General features: G+C 40.6%; 1 pseudogene; it reads left to right on the top strand.

The window, feature by feature from the left end:
• Positions 1-3,873: 3,873 nt before the first annotated feature.
• Positions 3,874-4,976, top strand: LOC122746861 (annotated as a pseudogene).
• The last annotated feature ends 16,631 nt before the right edge of the window (positions 4,977-21,607 follow it).

The following is a 21,607-nucleotide window of genomic DNA, read 5'->3' as shown; positions in this document are numbered from 1 at the left end:
ATTATATTAAAAGCAGACAGGCTGTATAATTTGCATTTCTTAATCCTTATCATTTACATTGATTTTTATAAATGCATTCTGCCTTGATTATTTAATTAAGAGGCTTCTTAATTGTTTGCTTATCAATTTGGGAGCAGTGTGGAGAAATTTTGTAAATGGCCCATATTAAATTAATAGCAGTCAGATAGCCAGCCAGTCAAACATCCACAGATTAGTCAAAAATCCACAGATTAGACCCCCAGTGAGATTATGCCCAGCTAGCAAAAATACTCTTACATTTGAATGGCGACTGAGGCAGGACTTCCGGCCCAATTATAATTTTTCTAAACTTAGAATTTTTCATATAATTTTATTTTTTCATATAGCCCACGCATAAAATTTTTCACATTGATTAGCTAGTTAATATTTTTTTTACAAAAGTCAAGCAAAAGAAACAAACAAAAAAATAATGGCTAGCATTTGTATAGCATCTACTATGTACCAGGCACATGCTAAGCACTTTGCAAATATTTCATTTAATCCTTACTACAACCCTGGCAGTTAGGTACTATCAGTTATCACCAATTTACAGTTGAGGAAACTTAGGCAAACAGAAGTTAAATGACTTGCTGAGGGTCACAGAGTTAGTAAATATCTGAAGCTGGATTTAAATTCAGGTTTTTCTGACTCCAGGAGTCATTTCTTTAATCACAATTCCTAAATCTTTCAAATTTCTTTATTTTTTATGCTATTATTGTATAAATTATTTTTCTGATTCTGTTCATGTTACTCTTCCTCAGGCCATACAAGTCTTCTCAAGCTTTTTTGAAACCATCCCCTTCATCATTTCTTCCTTCCTTCCTTCCTTCCTTCCTTCCTTCCTTCCTTCCTTCCTTCCTTCCTTCCTTCCTTCCTTCCTTCCTTCCTTCCTTCCTTCCTTCCTTCCTTTCTTTCTTTCTTTCTTTCTTTCTTTCTTTCTTTTTTGATGAGGCAATTGGGATTAAGTGACTTGTCCAGGGTCACACAGTTAGTAAATGTCAAGTGTCAGAGACTGGATTTGAACTCAGGTTCTCCTGAATCCAGGGCTGGTGCTTTATCCACTGCACCACCTAACTGCCCCCTCCCTTCATCATTTCTCATAGCACAATAATATTCCATCACATTCATGTGCCATAACTTGTTTAGCCATTTCCCTATTGATGGTAGTATTGATGTTTCCAATTATATGTCGCTGCAAGAAGAGCTATGAATGTTTTATACACCTTCAGTTAGAGTTTGTTTTGCTTCCCTCCCATAAACTACCTTCCTTCTTATTCCCTTCTCTCCCTTCTCTCATTTTCCTCTTCTTACCCTGTTGAGTGAAATGAATTTCTGCGTCAGCTGGGAAACACACCAACTACACCCCAAGCTGGCACCCCCATGGTCACACACAAAACTTCCCTTTCAGGGAAAAGAGCAAATGCTTCTTTGCAAACAGTTTCTTTGGCACACTTTCAAAAATATTCCTTCATGAAATGCAAATTTAAATTTTTACAAGTCAATATTATATCCACAAACAAATGGTGTTTATCTTGGATTACTTTTTCAATAGCTACCAGCAAAACACACATAAGAATGTCTTCTCATGTTATAGTAGAGGAAATAAGAGATTCTTGCTCTTTGAAGGGCCCTTAACAGAAAGCAATGCAACATGCATGCCAGGAATTGATTTTGCCTTTGACTGCTGGGTGTGTGGAAGATAGTGGTATTATTGAGCTGACTGTGTTAACTACCTTTTCATTGGCACCAATTCATGCTCTGAGTTGTTGCTTTTCTGCTTAAGTTACTGTTTCCCAGGAATTAGCTTCTCTTAATTCCTACAGCCCATTCTCAGATATAAGAAGTCATGGTCCCCTCTCTCCCTGTCTCCCTGTCTCCCTCTCCCCCTCATCCCATCTCCCCCTCTCCACCTCTTCCCCTCTTCCCCTCTCCTCCCTTTCCCCCTCCCCCCTTCCCCTCCCCCCCCCCCCCGATAGAATGTTGGACCTGGAGCCAGGAATACCTGAATTCAAATCCTGCCTTAGACCCTTTCAAGATTTGGACCCTAGGAAAGTCATTTAAATTCTCTTAGCCTCACTTTTCTCAAATGTAAAATGGGAGTAATATCACCCACTTCAGAGGGTTATTATGAGAATCAAATTGGATAATAAAGCACTTTGGAAAACTTAAAGTGCTATATAAATGCTAGCTTTCACAAGCCCTTCATTATGTGACCCATTTCTATCTTTCCAATCTTCTTATTTTATTTTATAACTCACCTTATCTTATATCTTCTTATCTTATCTTATATCTTACTTCCCTCCACATACAGTAAGATCCAGTGGTTTTGTCATCCTGACTGGTTTTCCATCTGCCAACTCTACACTTTCATTGACTGTCCACCCAGTCCTAGAATGTCCTCCCTTTCTCTTTTCTGCCTCCTGACCTCCCTGGCTTCCTTCAAGTCTCCATAAAAGTCCCACCTTTCACAAGAAACTTTTTTCAGTCCTCCCTAGCCTTGGTGTCTCCCTCTGAGATTCCCTCTGATTTATCCTGTACCTATCATATTTGTACAAAATTTTTTACACATTGTCTCCCTCATTAACCTGGGGGATTCCTTGAGAGCTGGGACTGTTTTACCTTTGTTTCTATTCCTAGCACTTAGCATTATGCTTAGTGCAGATACTGAATAAATGCTTGTTGACTTGGCTTGACTATTAGAATTTCCATTATTACTGTTGTCACCATCTTCATTGTCATGATCACCATCAATCAGATCATTATTATCATTACCTATCAGTAGTTGGGAATATTTGGCTTGGGGTGTTGCAGGGATGATTGGGCTGCTGAATTAGATGCTATCATGGCTGCTTCCACTAGCACAAAGGACTACTGTGTGACAACTATTCCTATACAGCCTTTACCTCATTTTATAACTATGTCTCTTATATAGTAATTTCCTACATCTATTATTTGGACCTGAACACTGACTGGTTTGTCCATCAAGCTAAAACACTGGGACATCGCTTTCTTTCTTCCTCTCTTTCTTTCTTTCTTTCTTTCTTTCTTTCTTTCTTTCTTTCTTTCTTTCTTTCTTTCTTTCTTTCTTTCTTTCTTTCTTTCTTTCTTCCTTCCTTCCTTCCTTCCTTCCTTCCTTCCTTCCTTCCTTCCTTCCTTCCTTCCTTCCTTCCTTCCTTCCTTCCTTCCTTCCTTCCTTCCTTCCTTCCTTCCTTCCTTCCTTCCTTCCTTCCTTCCTTCCTTCCTTGTGGGGCAATGAAGGTTAAGTGACTTGCCCAGGGTCACACAGCTAGTAAGTGTCAAGTGTCTGAGGCCAGATTTGAACTCAGGTCCTCCTGAATCCAGGGCCAGTGCTTTATCCACTGTACCACCTAGCTTTCCCCAATCTTTCTTTTAATAACATCCTTTCCATAACCTGTTAAAACTTGACAAATAACAAAATTGTAGTCCTGGTTCCCTTGCTCCAGAAGCTTTATTTGAGTGTCACATGAGGATCAAACATCTTAGCCTGAAATGCAAAGTCCTCCTCTTTTCTACTTCATCTCATGCTACTGTATTGTGTGTTGTCCAAATATACCAGGGCTTTCTAACCATATTATTTTCTTAAGTTTACAATGCTCTCCCCCTGTCATCTTAATTTACTGAAACGATACCCATCATATAAGGCCCCATTTCAATGTCAATCAGTCAATTGGCATTTATTAAGTGCTCACAATGTGTCCAGCACAGTGCTATGTACTAGAAATACTTTGTTGGTGTTCAGTCATTTCCAAATCTTCATGATCACCATTTGGGATTTTCTTGGAAAAGATATTGGAGTGGAATGGCGGCGCTCCGTTCTCAGACACGTCCAGGAGCATGTGCAGAGCTGAGAGAGGCCAGATCTTGGCCTTGGCCTTGGCCTTACTGGGGACCCTCCCCACACCCCTCCTCCCCTTCCACAGAGGCATCCTCCCTCCTTCCCTGGGCCTCCTGCCAAGCTCCGTGGGGGGCCCCCGGGAAAGCTGCTGCTCCTGGATCAGCCGCCCGGGAGCAGGCGTTGTGGTGCTGTGGCCGGAGCCCTGGTTTTGGACCTAGAACCATCCGGAGTGGACCCCTCCCTGGCTCCCGCGTGAATTGGGCCAAACTCAAGAGTTTTCCACCAAGGCAGTGCCGGAGTCTCGCCCCAACCACACCATTTACTTCAATAACCTCAATGAGAAGATAAAGAAGGATGAATTGAAGAAGTCCCTTTACGCCATCTTCTCCCGGTTTGACCAGATCCTGGACATCCTGGTGTTGAGGAGCCTGAAGATGAGAGGCCAGGCCTTTGTCATCTTCAAGGAGATCAGCAGCGCCACCTACGCCCTGAGATCCATGCAGGGCTTTCACTTCTACGACAAGCCCATGAGAATCCAGTATGCCGAGTCATACTTGGACATCATTGCCAAGATGAAGGGCACCTATGTGGAGTGTGACTAGAAGAGGGAGAAGAGAAAACCCAAGAGCCAAGAAACACTGGCTGTTAAGAAGACTGTTCCGAGCTGGGCGGTGGCCCCAGTTTGGCTGCTTTTCAGCTAGTGCCAGGGATGCCGCCCATGACCCAACCCCCTCCCCCCCCCATCATACTTCCAGGGCAGTCACCATATATGCCTCCCCCAGGGATGATCCCTCAACCAGGTCTGGCCCCTGGACAGATCCCACCGGGTGCCAAGCCCCCGCAGCAGATGATGCCGGGACAGATGCCCCCTGCCCAGCTGTTGTTTGCAAACCCACTCAACCATATCCTGTTCCTCACCAACCTATCTATGCTCTTCAGTCAGTTTTCTGGCTTCAAAGAGGTGCGTCTGGTGCCCCGGCACCATGACATTGCTTTTGTGGAGTTTGACAATGAGGTGCAGGTCCGGGCTGCCCGGGACGCCCTTCAGGGCTTCAAGATCGCCCAGAACAGCGCCATGAAGATCTCTTTTGCCAAGAAATAGCCCTGTCCCTGCTGTTTCCCCTCTGCTGCCCCGCCCCCTTCCTCCCTTCTTTCCTTCCAGGGTGGCCCTGCTTGTCTGATTGGGGCTGTCATAGGGGAAGGTAAATCCCTGCTCCCCTCTTTGTCCTATTGGAGTGACTGTGTGTGGGTCTCAGAATTGTACCCAGAGTCTGTCCTACAGACATTGTTACCTGGAGCTGTGGGACAGAAATAAAAGGTTTGGAGGCCTTGGTTTTTCCTATTAAAAAAAAAAAAGGATATTGGAGTGGTTTTCCATTTCCTTCTCCAGCTCATTTTATAGATGAGGAAACTAAGGCAAACAAGGTTAAATGATTTGCCCAGGGTCTGTAAGTGTCTGAGGTCCTCTTCCTGATTCTAGGCCTGGCACTCTATCCACTGTGCCACCTAGCTGCCCCTGGGAAGACAAAGAAAGGCAATAAACAGTCTCTTCCATCAAGGAGCTTATAGCCACCCTTCCTTTAGGAAGACTTTCCTATTCTTTCCGGTGATCTTTTCTTCCCTAGAAGTCTAACAATATATTTTTTTTCATTTCTTTGATGCATTTTTCTCCTCCTTTGTTTCAGTGTCTTATCTTTCATATTAGATAGCACAGTCCCAGTTTCCTAATGTAAATATTGATATTTGTATTCAATACTCATCTTACCTATCTTGCAAAGTTGTTGCCAGGAAAGTGTTTTGTAAACCCTAAAATGCTATACAGAGTATTCCCAAAGTTTAAATAATGACTGGAGTTTGGGAGTAATGATTTTGGAACAATGATTATAGTTTTTGTAGTAAATTCCTTGTGGGATTATTATTCATCCATTATTTAAAGGTAGCTCAATGTGCAGTGTAGAGAGGACTGGACCTGGAATCAAGAGACCAGTGTTCAATTCCTGTCTCAAATGCTTTCTAGTTGTGTGACCCTGGGTAAGTCACAGCCTCTGTCAGTCTCAGTTTCCCCATATGTAAATAGGGCATAAAAATAGCACCTACTTTCCAAGACTGTTGTGAGGATCAAATGAGGTCACATTTAATGTGCTCTGCAAACCTTAAAGTGCTTCATAATTTCTAGTTATTAATTTTTCTCTGTAGCCACCCCCAGTACCAAGCACATAGTAGGCACTCAAAGTTTTGTTGAATGAATGAATAAATGAACAAGGGGCCAATTGAATTATAAGAATGAAGGTGATTTCATCTATGTGTGAAATTGGTAACAATCACTAATACCTCACGTTAGAAAAGTGTTTCATGCTTTCCAAAGTTCTTTAACATTCAATAGAAGGCCTCCTCAAAAACATCTTTTCATGATTCACACACACACACATGTATGTGTGTTTGTGTAAAAATTTTTCTTAGCATTTTAAAATATATTTACAGTTTCTCAAACGGCCTATTCATTGTTGTTGTTTGTCCTTTGTTCTCAAAGAGGACTATGACATCAGGAAGGTGACATCATGACTTGAAATAAATTGGATTTAAGTGAGGCAGGGCTGTGCAAGGTCACCAGCCTCAGTCTCACCTCCAGAGCCATCTCAGCTCAATGGCAAGATATATATCAAGACGACTGGAGATGACCTCAGATGTTTAAGGCAATCAGGGTTAAGTGACTAGGCCAAGATCACACAGCTAGTAAGTGTCAAGTGTCTGAGGCTGTATTTGAACTCAGGTCCTCCTGAACCAAGGCCAGTTCTCTATTCACTTGGCCATTTAGCTGCCATAAAAATGACTAAACAACAACCTCAGACTCTTAATTCGGTGTTTTTCCCATTGCACTATACTTAGTCTTTTTGTTGCTTCCTTATGTTTTCAAATATTTTCCTTTTGCTCTGCATGTTATGTCACTCACTCTCTTATAAGAAGATATCTGGCCAAGACTAGCAAGCTTGCTTGTTTCTCTTTTGCAATTGTTACCCTCTCTAGATTCTCATATGCTTTTCTTGGTTGCTTTTTAAAGCACTACTTATACCCTGGGTTCATCTCCAGTGAATAGTGCGACTGGAGGGTCTAGATTTCTGCTGGGTTGTCTGTAAAAGCCAACCCGTGAATGTTAATCATTCTATTTCCATGGCTCATTTTCTCAGGCAGATGGGTTTTTTTACATACTCAGGTTTTAAATTTGCATCTTTGGGAGCAAGCAGACTTTTCATACACCACATAGTCACATCCCACTCAACTCATTAACATACTTGAAAAATGTGGTCTAGATCCTGGATTTCAAATCTGTGGACCATTCCAAGTGATTTGCAATCCTCCAAGACATGTTATGGGCAGCTAGGTGACCCAGTGGATAGAGTCCTGGGCCTAGAGGCTGGTAGACTTATCTTCCCAAGTTCAAATATGGCCTATGACAACAAGAAGACATATTATGCTTCCTTTTCTCTCTTTATTCATATGAATATGCAACCAGGTTAACTAATCTTTCTGAAAAGAAACAGACATTTAAGTAGATGGTGGGATAGAAAGAAATAGGAAGAGGCAAGTAATTTAGATGCTTACTAGCAATAAAAATAGCTTACATTTACATAGTTCCTTGTAACAATTTAGTAAGAGTGAAAAAAATATTATCTCCTATCCTATAAACTAGGAAATTTCAATTCAGAGAGTGATTTATCCCCATCAGTAGTAGTAGGCTTCCACCAGTTGCAGACGACCATGGATCAGCGCCTTGAAGAGCCACAGGCCACAGTATGGCTGTGCAGTCCAATAGGGAAGCCTCCGCCGCAACGAGGACATCAGAAAACTGCGCTCTCTGTTGCCCGTCACATAGCTGGTATCAGAACAGGGACAGTCTGACTTCAAATTCATTGTTCTTTCCATTAAATCACATTGCTTTGCTATTAATAATATGAAGTCATATTTATATTATGTTTTACAGTTGATAAAACACTTTTTCCTTCAAGCCTTGCAAGGTAAATAGTGATGGTGCTCTTAGTGCAAATAGATTAGTGATATCACTTAACCCTCATTGCTCCACAAACAAACAAACAAACACTATACTTTCAGAATTTGAGACCACTGGAGTAGCCCATATGAGAAACAAACATGTTAGAGGGCCCATATTTTTACATATTAGAATTTAAATTTTGCCATTTTATAAGCAATCAGTAACAAGGATGATTTCTTTAAGACACTGTGATTTTGTTTCATACCTCTTCATGCCTGAAGGACGCTATTGAACGATATCACTATACAACTTTTTTTTCCAGCGACCTAGCTTCTTATAAATTCTTCTGGCTTCTCCATGAAGACCCCTGGCTCTTTAGTTCCAGCTTTCCTTTTTTTACCTATCATCTTTGACTTGGTCTATTTCCCTTATTCAGAGCTGAAACTAACACCAGGCAAATGGGGCTTTGTCACAGGATAGCAACATGGTGGGAAGAGAGTACCCTCAGAAGGTATGCACTTCCAAACTTCCTACTTATAATAATCTCCAGTTCTAAAGGCAACTAACATCTCTATATATTGTCTTTAAAGAAAGTTTTATTGTTGTGCTTTGTTTTTACATTACAGGCATTTATAGATTATTCCCATTTTTGCGAGAGATCTCTTGTAACAAAAAGTTAAATAAAACTATTAATACAGTGACCTTATCTAAAAATGCATGCAACATTCCACATCTGTAACACCAATGCTCCATTAAAATAAAACCAGAAATTTATTTTCTCTTCTTCTCACTCCAACTCCACTGGGGGAAAAAATGAAATTCTTGTAACAAACTGCCTCTGTGGTATCTGAGTGCTAGGCTGTCCCACATATACCGACAGTGAGTCTGTGTTCTGTGCCACCACACCCCAATCCTGTTGGATTCTTTTCTGTGCTGCCATGATCACCCCACAGCCTGTTGGATGCCTTTTGGATTACCATCCTCTCCAACCTCTGTGCCACCATGCTGCTCCAACTACCCCCCACCAAAAAAAAAGTTTGCCTCAGGCAAAATTTGGATTCTACCCTCAGTATCCCTTTCTGGACAATTTGGACATAAACCTAAAACATAAATAAACATAAATCTGGACATAAACCAATGTCTGGTTTCCATTTTTACTTGCTCCCTCAGATTTAACATTTCCCTATAAATTCTACCTGATCTCTCATTGATACCTTTGGTCTACACAACCTTATTAAAGTAATTCTTTATGTAGCCTTCACTTTGACCATAGCTCTGACCATTAACTCTGTATTATTATTTAAAAAAAAACAACAACATGTTTTGTTGATGCTTTTTGTCTTTGCACCACAGTCATTTCTGTAAAAAACAAAAACACCTTTTTTTCCTCCAGGATGAACCTTCTCTTATAATAATAAAGAAAAGTCATTATGCAAAGACATTTGCCAATGTGTCCAACATTCTGCATTATTACCCACTTTTCTCTCATATAAGGGAGGAGGCATATTTTATTATCTTTTCCAAGACCTTCATTACTTTTTTCCATTACTCAAATTTCAATTTCCTTTTAATGAGTTTTCAATTTATGTTTGTAAAAAGCATTGCACCCCATGGAGTACATGAAGAGCTGTCCTGACCAATTCTGGCTGGCTATTTGTGCTGGCTGGGCCCTGAAGTACTCAGGAACTTTTGAATGATGAAGCAATCCCTTTATTGGTCCCTTAGAACTGTGATGATGGCAGGAAAGGAGATGCATTGGTTCAAAAGGAAAGACAACTTCTGGATTTTCTTCCTTTCTAACTCTGGTATGTGTCAAAAAGTACCCTGTTGCTAGGTTGTCAGTCATTCAGTCAATAGACATTTATCAAATGCCTAATATGTGCCAAGCACAGTGATAATTTCTAAGATTACAAAAAAACAAAGACAAGAGATGGGTCCCTGCACTTGATGAATTCCCAATCTAATGGATTACCTGCCAGTTGGGTGATTGCTGGTGGCAGCCAGATCAAGTACTCAGCTAGACTAGCTGAACATCTGAGCCTTGAGACCTTTAGCTGTTTTTTTCTGCTTTGTGCTTCTTTTCTGGAGTACGGATAACCCAGTGGAGATCCTGAGGGACTATTACAGCCTTGAAAGTAACCTTGTGTGTTTGAGAGGTCCAGAAATCTTGGGTACCATGGCTGGACCTAACTGATGGCAGGAGGAATTTCTTCATCTAAAGTGAAGGCCACTGTCAGAGGAAGGAGTTGAACTCTAGACTTTTTTAGAAGTCATGAATCTGAAGAGAATTGTTTGGTCAGTACAGAACTGAGGTTAAATATAAAAGATCTATCTAGCAATTCATCAGCTTTGTTTTGATAGTTTTAAGTCTCAACCCCTTAGGAAAGTGTAACCATATTTGTAAGTTACTCTATCATGTTTTGATTACCTCTCAATTCACCCTTGTGAGGGCCTTTTGTGTTTAGCATTTCTTCAATGTGGAGGAAATAAATAGCTGTCCTATACCAATACATATTGTATATTGAGTACCTTTCTACTGTCCACCTTGGAGAAATTCTAGATATGAGCTAAACCTAAGCTTTAACAAAATTTCCCCAGGTCTTTAAGTAAGACCAGTGAGAATATAAAAAACCTAATTATTACACCTGCTGATGAGGGTGGGAGTGATGAGGGGCTCAGAGTGCTTGTCCTCTCCACTTCTAAGATGTTCTGTACCCACCTAAAGGATGATTGGGTTCTTTCTTAGGGAAAACTAGCCCTTACTGAAAAAAAATGGGTTTCTTTTCTCTTACTCTCTGACTCTTTACATAGAATTCCCTTGTGCCATGACATCCTACTGATAGACTAGAGAATTGTAGTGGAAAGTGTACTAGCTTTGGAGTCAGAAGTCCTAGGTTCAAATCCCACCTGTTATACTTGCTACCTGTGTGACATTGGATAAATCACTTAACTTCCTTGGACCTCAGTTTCCTTATCTGTAAATTGAGAGGGTTGGTTTAGATGGCCTCTGAGGCCACTTCCAATTTTATGTCTCTGATTCTATAATCTTGTAATCCCTTGACCATATAGTCTTCTTTTTGTTTGTTTGTTTGGGGTTTTTTGTTTGTTTTGGGGGTTTTTTGGTGAGGCATTTGGGGTTAAATGACTTGCCCAGGGTCACACAGCTAGTAAGTGTTAAGTGTCTGAGGCCGGATTTGAACTCAGGTCCTCCTGGCTCCAGGGCTGGTGCTCTATCCACTGCACCACCTAGCTGCCCCCATATAGGCTTCTTTAAATCTTGTGCAATGTCACCCACAAATTTAGTGCAGTCTCATGGTTGACTATTATAGAAATATATGTGAGGTCTGCATTCAGTCCAAGGAGGTCATGGAATAGGAAAGAAGGAAAAGCATGCATATCCCCACTGAATATTTGCTAGGTACTCTGCTAAGCACTTTTTACAAAAAATTATCTCATTTCATCCTTACAAAGTAGGTGCTGTTATCCCCCCATTTTATAATTGAGGAAACTGAGGTTGAAAGAGGTTAAGTGACTTGCCCAGGATCACACAGCTAGTAAATGTCTTAGGCCAGATTTAAATTCAGGTTTTCCTGACTCCAGTCCCACTGCTCTATTCACTGTGCCAACAGTTACTTTGGAAAATCTGTGGGCCTGTTTCAGCCTCTACCAATACCCTTGTATCAGTAGACCATAGGCAACAGTTACCCTAAACTATAAACTCTTCAAGAATAGGGATTATTTTGTTTCTCTGTATTTGCATCTATAGCAATTAGCACAGTACCAGGCTTGCAGTAAACACATAAGAAATCTTTGTTGATTGATCATTTTTGTTATGGAATTGTCTTTTCCCAAAGTTTACCATAGCATTCTGCTCATTGTGGACAGTCTCATGAAGATGTGGTACTTCATATACTACTGCAGTTTCCCTGATGTTGCCAAAGCTATACACTTAATTCTGACAGATGGCTTCTAACTACATAGCTTGTCCTCAGTTCATCTATGACAATGAATAATAGTTTATCATATATTTTTTTTTGTTTTTTTTTGTTGTTGTTGTTGTTTTTTTTTTGGTAAGGCGATTAGGGTTAAGTGACTTGCCCAGGGTCACACAGCTAGTAAGTGTCAAGTGTCTGAGTCCAGATTTGAACTCAGGTCCTCCTGAATCCAGGGCCAGTGCTCTATCTACTGCACCACCTAGCTGCCCCTATCATATATTTTTAATATACTATTTTACTACTCTACAAGTCAGGATCCTAGTTTGTCTCACATTGTTGGAATATACTTTTTTTATTATTCTGTATATCAGGGTTGATTTCTTCATTGCTCATCATCAGATGGGCAAACTGTATGCACTGTCCAAACCTTGAGCTATATATACCTTCACTGTTATACCTTTTGCTACTATGATAATTAAGTCATTTTATTATCCACCACTGAATTTACTATTATATTAATGACTACTACAATCAGAACACTCTTTTATACACCTGAATATTATTTTTACTTGAAATGATACTTCTCCCCTCCAGTCCCTTAGGTTGTGGTTCTGGTTATAGATGATATCTCAGGAAACTAGAAGTTACCCAGAGTGATCTCTGGGTCATCCTACAGGAAGCTAAGGTTTATAAAAACAAGTTGTTGATTGGCAGCAAATCTTTTGGGAGCCTCTATAGGTAAGGAACTATGTATAGCTGTCTATCTATAACCTCTACTCTGATTGAAACTCTTAGAATCTAAAAGAACCCTATTTTAGGGCCCTCCTTATTAACCTAGCTGATAAATCTCATGATCCTCCATCTACATATATCCCTGCCTTCTACTAGCCCTGTTCTATGAGACACAATAGTGCTACACTCATGGCCCAAATCCAATTCTTTTTTCTACACTAGTCCTGATTTCAAAAGGAAAGAGGGGTTCATGGGTTATTTTGGACTTTGGATGCAAGTTGGGCAATCTACTAAGAATGGATCAACAGGAAAAGTTATAAGTCAAAGGACTAAGTTAGGTACCAGTAGGGACCTGCCATGTTGCTGGGTTAATAAAAGTGATTAATTGTTGGGTACTTACTAGAAAAATTGGGTCCTAAGTGTGTATAACAAGACAAAGAGTTTGAAAGGATTCACCTGGCTCAGCACTTTACTGCCTGTGTGACTTTTTGCAAGTAATTTTGCTTCTCTGGGCCTCAGTTTCCTCATCTATAAAATGACAGGATTAGGCTAGATGATTTCTAAGGCCCATTCCAGCTCTACTGTTCTGTATTCCTATGATTCTACCAACCTGTTAAAGAAACAAAATGAGGCTTCTGTTCAAGGAGAATGGTGCCTTGCACTGTACTATGTACAAGAGATTGCAGATTGAATCAAATCCTCTGCCTTACTATTTTACTTAATGAACTCTGGATATAATTTTGAAGAGTTGTTTAAAAAGATATATGCTAACTATGCCCAAAGGGCTATAAAACTGTGTATACCCTTTGACCCTGTAATGTGTCTCCTAGGTCTATATTCCAAAGAAGTCATAAAAAAGGGAAAAGGACCCACATGTACAAAAATATTTATAGCAGCTCTTTATATGGTGGCATAGAATTGGAAATTGAGGGGATGCCCATCAATTGAGGAATGGCTGAACAAGTTGTGGTATATGAATATAATGGAATACTATTGTGCTATAATAAATGATGAGGAGGATGCTTTAAAAAAAACCTGGAAAGGCTTACATGAACTGATGCTGAGTGAAGTGAACAGAACCATTATACATAGTAATAGCAACATTGTGCTGTGATCAACTATGATTAGCTTAGCTCTTCTCGGCAATACAATTCCAAAGGACTCATGATGGAAAATGCTATTAAGATCCAGAGAGAACTATGCAGTCTGAATGCTGAACAAAGCATATGATTTTCATCTTTTTGCTGCTTTTCCATTTTATTCTTTTTCTTCTCCACATGACTAATGTGGAAATATGCTTACATGATTGTACATGTATAATCTATATCAGATTGCTTGTCTTCTTGGGAAGGGAAGATGGGAGGGAGGAAGAGAGAGAGAAAAAAATGAGAACTCAAAATCTTTTAAAAATGAATGATGAAAGTGCTCTTTAGATGTAATTGGAAAAGATAAAATACTATTTACCAAAAAGGGGGCTAGCCAGGAATTTCTTTTTTTCTTTCTTTCTTTCTTTTCTTTTCTTTTCTTACTTTCTTTCTTTCTTTTTTCTTTTTTTGGTGGGGCAATGAGGGTTAAGTGACTTGCCCACAGTCACACAGCTAGTAAGTGTCAAATGTCTGAGACAGAATTTGAACTCAGGTTCTCTTCAATCCAGGGCCAGTGCTTTATCCACTGTGCCACCTAGCTGCCCCCTGGAATTTCTTTAGCTTGTCTAGCATAATGATTTGTATATAGAGTCGACTGTCCTAAGACTTCAATTAAAGTTCATGGGAAATGATTGAAAGATTTTTGTTATTAAGGCATTTTTAAGTGGTGTCTGACTTTCCATGATCCCATTTGGGGTTTTCTTGGCAAAGATACTGGAGTGGTTTGCCATTTCCTTCTGTAGCTCATTTTACATTAAGTGAGGCAAACAGGGTTAAATGACTTTCCTAGGGTCACACAGCTAGTAAGTGTCTGAGGCCAGATTTGAACTCAAGAAGATGAATTTTCCTACGTCTGGGTCTGGCACTCTATCCACTGTGCCACCTAGCTGCCCCACGACTGAAAAATACTCTGCCTGAAACCTTAAATAAGTTAAATTGAAAGCCTGGGAGAAGGGAATGAATAAGTTTCCTACCACTCATGATACAGAAGCTTTAATGCACCTGCCAACCATGTGAAACATGAACTTAATGCTTCTGGCCTAAAGATAAACATTTTATCCTATTGAATGACTGCTTTAGTGAATCAATAGCCAAGAGCTGCATGTACCTACATCTGAAAATGCAATCAACCTGTGCTATATTGAATTACAAAGAGATGGTCATTTCCAAGGTTGAAAGCCTCCCACTAGCTGAGCATTTGATTTGGCCATGGAAAAAGGAAATGGGATTCTCTAGCCATAAAGTTTCTAGGGGGAAACTGAGATTATCAGACCTCAAAGAGCAGGGAGATTTCCTAATTGAAAAGTCAACACCTTAAAATTGATTGTGGAAAGGTCAGGTAACACTCTGCCAATTTGGTCTCCTATTGCCAAACCAGGAAAAGGGCTATATACATGTAAAATTGTTCTCTCTATATTTCTATTCATCAATTCTTTCTCTGGATGTAGATAGAATCTTTCTTCATATGTCCTTTATAGTTCATTTGAACATGTATAATAGTCAGAATGACGTATTTGCTTGAAGTCGTCTTAAAATAATATTGCTGTTACTGTGTGCAGCATTCTCTTGGTTTTGCTCATTTCACTCTTCATTATTTTGTGCAAGTTTTTCCATGTTTTTTCTAAAATCATTGAGCTCATCATTTCTTATAACACAGTAGTATTCCATCACAATCATACAACATAACTTGTTCAGCCATTCCCCAATTTATGAGAATCTCTGCAATTTCCAGTTCTTTGCCACCACAGAGAGAGATGCTATAAACATTTTAGAACAGAGAGGTAATTTTCCTTTTTCCCTCATCATCTTTGGAAGTAGACCAAGTAGTGGTATTTCTGGGTCAAAGGATATAAGCAGTTTAATAACTCTTTGGGCATAGTTCCAGATTCTAGAGCAGTTCTTACCCTGGGACTCACAGATAGATTTCAGGAAGTCCATGAACTTGGAACTTTCAATGTTTTGATAGTTGAATTTCAATACATTTAGTTTCCCTTGAAACCCTATATATTTTATTTGGTGCATTTAAAGATATTCTGAGAAGGAGTTAGTTCATAGGCTTGACCAGCCTGCCAAAGGGGTCTAGGATGCAAAAAAAAGTTAAGAACCCTTGTCCTAGAGGCAATAGGAGCCACTGAAAATGTCTGAGCAGGGAAGTACCATAAATAGAACTATTCATTGGGAATATGATTTTGGCAGTCTGGTAAAAGAAAGATGGGTTGGATTTGGGAGAAATTGGAAGCTGGACAGCCAATTAATCTAGGCAAGAAATCATAAGAGCCTGAATAAGGGGGAGGTCAGCTGTCTGAGAGGAGATGGGTGCAAGGAGCAGAAGCAGAATCGACACTTGGCAACTGAGTGGAAATTGGAGGTGAGAAAGAAGGAAGAGTCAAGGGTAATAATAGTGCATTTATATACTAATTTAATTTAATAATAAAAGTACATTTATCTAGCACCTTAAGATTTGCAAAGCACTTTATATATGTTAAAAAAATTTAACCCTCACAACAATCCTGGGAGACAGGTACTATTATCTCAAGTGACTTGCCCAGGGTCACATAGCTAGCATCTGAGGCAGGATTTGAAATTAGTTCTTCCTGATTCCAAGTCAGGGTGACTGGGACGATGGAGATGCTTTCAACAAATATAGAAAAGTCTCAAGGAGAGCTAAGCTTGAGAGTAAAGGTGAGGGGCAGCTAAGTGGTGCAGCGGATAAAGCATCAGCCCTGGATTCAGGAGGACCTGAGTTCAAATCCGGCTTCAGACACTACTTGACACTAGCTGTGTGACCCTGGACAAGTCACTTAACCCTTATTGCCCCACCAAAAAAAAAAAGAGTAAAGGTGAATTCAATTTGGGACATGCTGAATTTGGAGTGGCAACAGGACATCCAACATGTTGAGCAGGCAGCTGAAGATGTGAAGATGGAGTTCTGGAAGGATATCTGGGCTCTATGTATAGATTTGGTTATCTGACTTGAGAGGATGTCTGAACAAATGGGAGCTAATGAGATCATAGAGAGCGTAGAAAGAGAAGAGGGCCCAGGACAGAACTTTGGGAGTGTGAGAAATGGTTAATTGAACCCCTGCTTCATTCTAATCAGTATCAATCAATTTGATGAATCCATAGGAATGGTGACTATAAAGTTCTCTATATTAGGCCCCAGAGCTGTGAACTGCATGCAGATTGTATGTTCACTTGTTTAATCATAGGAAGCTAACTAGAGGAGCTCAACCCTTGTTTTTCCTTATTATAGTAACCCAGACCAGTGTAGTGGAGGTGACTCAATGACACTGAAAGTCCTCTAGATATCATCGTTGCCTCTCTATTCCTTGTCACCCCTCTATTGCCCAACATGGGGAGATGGCCATGAGCATTTGGCCAATAAGTAACCCTATTTGTTGGCCTGTGTCCTGCCTTTCTACTGGTCCCTCAGCCCATCGAGTTGTTTAGACATCTGTTTATCAATCCAGCCCAAGGGTCTGGTCGGCTTGGTAGGACCTCCTAAAAGGTTAAGATCATTCTGCTAAGGTCTGTTCATTGGCTCATTTATCAACCAATGGGATTCTGTATTTTGGTATAGACCCTCTTGGAGGATCAAGGCCAAGATCTATCAACCAATAAGACTCTCTATTCAATTGTACCTCTCTTGTGTATCATCTGGCACTACAAAACTAAGTCCCTGGAAGAAGGGAGCATCTCAGACTGTGAGGAAAATCTGAGGTTCACTTCATTAGAGGAGGCCACAGACCTTTTAATAAAGTGCCATTGGCTTGGGGCTCTGCCTCAGTTTCTTTTATTGTAGATTGTAGAATTTCAGACACCACAGGAGACCCCTCCCCACTTGGGGGCAAGAGATAGATCATAATCCAGCAAAGGTGATTGAAAAGGTGTGGTCAGATAAATAAAAAGGACATGAGAAGAGGGTGGCATCATGAGATCAGAAGAAGAGAAAACGTTCAATAGGAGGAGGTGCCTAATGATATTAAAAAAAAACCTACTCAAAGGTCAGGGCAGCTAAGAATTTGAGAAAAGTTCATCAGATTTAACATTTAAGTTATTACGGGTAACCTTTAAAACAGTTTAAATAAGGTAGTGGGGTTGGAATCCAGATTCCAAGAGGTTAAGAAGTGAAAGGATGGATGATGAGGAGTGGAAGCAATGAATGTAGAAGACTTTCTAAGGGTTTAAGCAGGGAAAGCGTTCAGTTTAGTTTTTTAAGAGTTTAGCAGGGAAAGAAAAGATGGAGGCAGGATGATTACTTGAAGGATCAAGCCAAGACTTTTTCAGGACAGAGGAAGCTTGAATCTGTTTTTAGGCATTGAGCAAAGAGACAGTACTTAAGGAAAGATTGGAGATGAGAGAGGAGGAGAGCATAATCCCAGGGTAAACTCACAGAAGAAATGGGAGGGTGTGGGACTGATGTCACAAGTAGCAGAGTTGGCCTTGGGAAGGAGAGGAGCCACCTCATCCCGAGATCAGACCTCATTCTATTTCTCTTTGGCTTATCTTTGGATGTATTGACATCATTTTGCTTTGTTAGACTTGCTTCCCTTCAGTTCCTTTGTCTCTCACCCTAACCCCCAATATGAGAACCACAGTACTGCCATGTCACCATGATGCTGCTATGCCCACTAGAGTCCATGCCCTGAAGAAGCCAACTCACTTGCTTTGGAATTCCTATCCTGTAGCAGTGCTGACCTAATTTATGAGAACTCATCATATCTCATCCCAAGCCTAAGATGGTTCTTTTCCCAGGCCATCTTCCTGCCCCACCCCCCCCCCACTGAAAGCCACCCTTCCCACCACCACCCCTCATCTCTGCCTCTTACCTTGGAAACAGCACTCAAATCAACACTACTATTGTTTCTGGATAGCGCATGTTCATTCAGCTGCCCAATGACTCCATTCACTCTCTATTATTTCCCAGATCAAAATACTCTTTCCAGCCACCATTTTCCTATATATGCTACCTCCCCTTACCAGAATGGAAGCTCTGTAAGGGAAGGGACTGTCTGACTCTTTGTACTTGTATCCCCAGCACTTAGTGGGGTATCTGCCTGGATGTGGCAAGTGCTTAATAAGTATTCATTCCCTCATTCCTTCATTCCTTCCTTCCTTCATCCTAATGTGATAACCACTTCTCTAGGGATAATTCAAAACTTCAGAACTCTCAGCAACTTCATGTAGGAAGTCACTCTTCCCCCCATAAAGGTGCAATGGAAAGAGAAATGATTGGAGATTCATAGAACCTAGGTTCACATCCTAACTGATATTTATAACCTTTTTTTCCTTGTCTCTACAGGTGAGTTCTAGGTCCCTGGGTCCTTTTCTTAGGGCATTTACTGGTGTTTTATAGAGCAGGGGCATTGGGGTTGGCAACCTCCAAGATGCTAAGCTTACATTTTAAGGAACTGAGTACACTTAAAATAGAAAGACCATTCCATTATACTAGGTTTTTCAGTGTCTGCTTTTTTTTTCCTTATCTGTTCCCAAGACTACCTCTCTTGCAAGGTTGCTTTTAGGGGGGAAAGAAGCAGGAGGTACTTAAGATCCAGAAATCAGTTTTTCTTTGGCAATATTTCTTTGTATTATTTTTCCCAAAAAGAACAGCAATTCTACATATACCAAATGTATATATTTCCCCAAAAAGGAATTTAGATTTTAAACCAGACACACAAAGTTTCAAAAGTCCATTAACCAAGACTAATAAATAAATTTAATAAGTTTCAATAACTTTTATATACTTTTAAGGGGAAAAAGTATCTGTTAGAAGCCTCAATATCTTTCCAACAGGCAGGCCTCGGGTTCATTTAGCCAAATGATGAGTAAGCCTGGCCCAGGGTATCTTAGAGGGGAAGGCTATTACTCACTATTAAATGGGCAAGACCAGGGCAGATTGATCATACAGACTTCTGAATTCTTTAAAGGGCTCAAGGGTCCTTTTTCTGAATTCAATTCAATAAACATTTATTACCCAGAAACATTATTTACTCTGTGCAAAGTTCTGTGCCAGGCTCTGGGGATGCAACGATAAAAAAGAAATATTTCCTGCCCTGAAGGAACTTGCTTCTTTTTGGAGGGATACAGCCATATACAGAGAAGCTAAATTCAAGATAATTTGAGGATGGAGAGAGCACAAACTGATGGAATCAATACAAGCTTTCATTAGGAGAAGGCTCTTTGTCTCTGTCGTAAAGGATTTTATTTTTGTTTTTGTTTTGTTGTTGTTGTGATTTTTTTGTTTTGTTTTGTTGGGCAGGGCAATGAGGGTTAAGTGACTTGCCCAGGGTCACACAGCTAGTGTCAAGTGTCTGATGTCGGATTTGAACTCAGGTCTTCCTGAATCCAGGGCCGGTGCTTTATCCACTGCACCACCTAGCTGCCTCTCTTAAAGGATTTTAAGAGGCAGATTTGATGGAGTGCATTCCAGGCATGGAGGGCAAACAGCCTCTATGAAGGTTCAGAGATGATGAAAGGAATGTTTTCTTTAAGGGGCAACTAATAGGCCAGGGTGATGAGAACATAAAGTTTTTGAAATGGAAATATGTGCCATAAGGCTGAAGAGGTAGGTTGGAGGGGGAGGGCAAGCAGGGTCAAGGTCAAGAAGGTGAAGAAGGCTCCTTAAGGAGCTTGTATTCTTTGAAGCCATCAGGAACTAGAGAAAGTTCTGAGCAAGGCTAAAAAGTCAGTGATGCAAAGGGGAGACTGGTAGATTTCTACAACAGGTTGGATATGGCAGGGTGAGAGGCTTTGTGTCAAAGATGACACAGGTTGGGAGCCTGAGGATCTGGGAGGATGGTGTTGCCTCTACAGTAATAGGGAAGGTAGGAGGAGGGTGTGGTTTAGGGAGAAACGTGAATTCAATTTTGGACCTAGTGAGTTTAAGATGGCTACTAGACATCCAGTTTGAGATGCCTGAAAGGCAGTAGGAGATGTGAGATTGGAGATCATCCGGGCCTAGATGGGGTGAACAGATAGGTAGGTTTGAGAATTATCAGCATAGAGAAAGTACTTAAATCCATGGGAGCTGATGACATCACCAAGTGAAGTAGTATGGGGCGAGAAAGAAAAGAGGACCCAAAACAGAATCTGGAGGGACACTCATAGTTAAAAGGAAAAGATAACTGAGAAAAAGGAGCTGAAAAGGTGGCAGAGGTTGGGGGTAAGAGGTTTTGTGGTGCAGAGAATAAGGAACAGGGGCCAGAGGAGATTGAAAGCAGGCTGGCCTTCTTCATATAGAGGGTCCCGGAAGAGTTCACCAGTGCGAGAAGGTAAGACCACAGGGATGGTAGAGTCTTCTAGGGCAAAGAGGCCCCAGGCACTGAGGGATGTTCTAAGATGAGTCAGCAGTAAAGAAGGTGTGGTTTTGAAGTCCAGAAAGTCAGGAACAGGACTAGGAAAAGAAAGAGGGCAGACCCACCTGGGCCTTTCCACAAAATGTGAGGGAAGAGTCAAAAATAACTGAAAGGATTTGGTTCCTTCTTCAGTAGAAAGACTATTTAAAAAAAAATAAACATTTTCATTTATAGTTTTGAGTTCCAAATTTTGTCCCTTCTTCCCTCCCTCCCTTTGCCCCTCCCCAAGGCAGTAAGCAATCAGATATAGGTTATTCATGTGCAATTATGTAAAACATTACCATGTTAGTCATTTTATATAAGAAACCTTGAATAAAGAAGCAGAGCTCTTTAGAGGAAAAGTGGGTTTAAGGGGTAGGAATTGAGATGCCCAGAGGCCATCCAGGTATAGACTTCTGTGATAGGAGCAACATTTGTTTCATGAAGGCTGGGCTAGTTTTTCCTTAAAGGATATTCAGACAGGTAGGAAGAGGACAAAGAGAGTGAACGGGAAGAAGGGGTAGACAAGAGCATAAGAATTGTGGAGAGGTTAGGTAGGATTAACAGTGAGAAAAGACTATCAAATCTAGTAGCTAAGG

Source organism: Dromiciops gliroides, chromosome 1 (assembly GCF_019393635.1).
Source record: "Dromiciops gliroides isolate mDroGli1 chromosome 1, mDroGli1.pri, whole genome shotgun sequence".
Taxonomy (NCBI): domain Eukaryota; kingdom Metazoa; phylum Chordata; class Mammalia; order Microbiotheria; family Microbiotheriidae; genus Dromiciops; species Dromiciops gliroides.
Note: the sequence above shows the minus strand (reverse complement) of the source record. Positions and strands in the feature narration are given on the sequence as shown.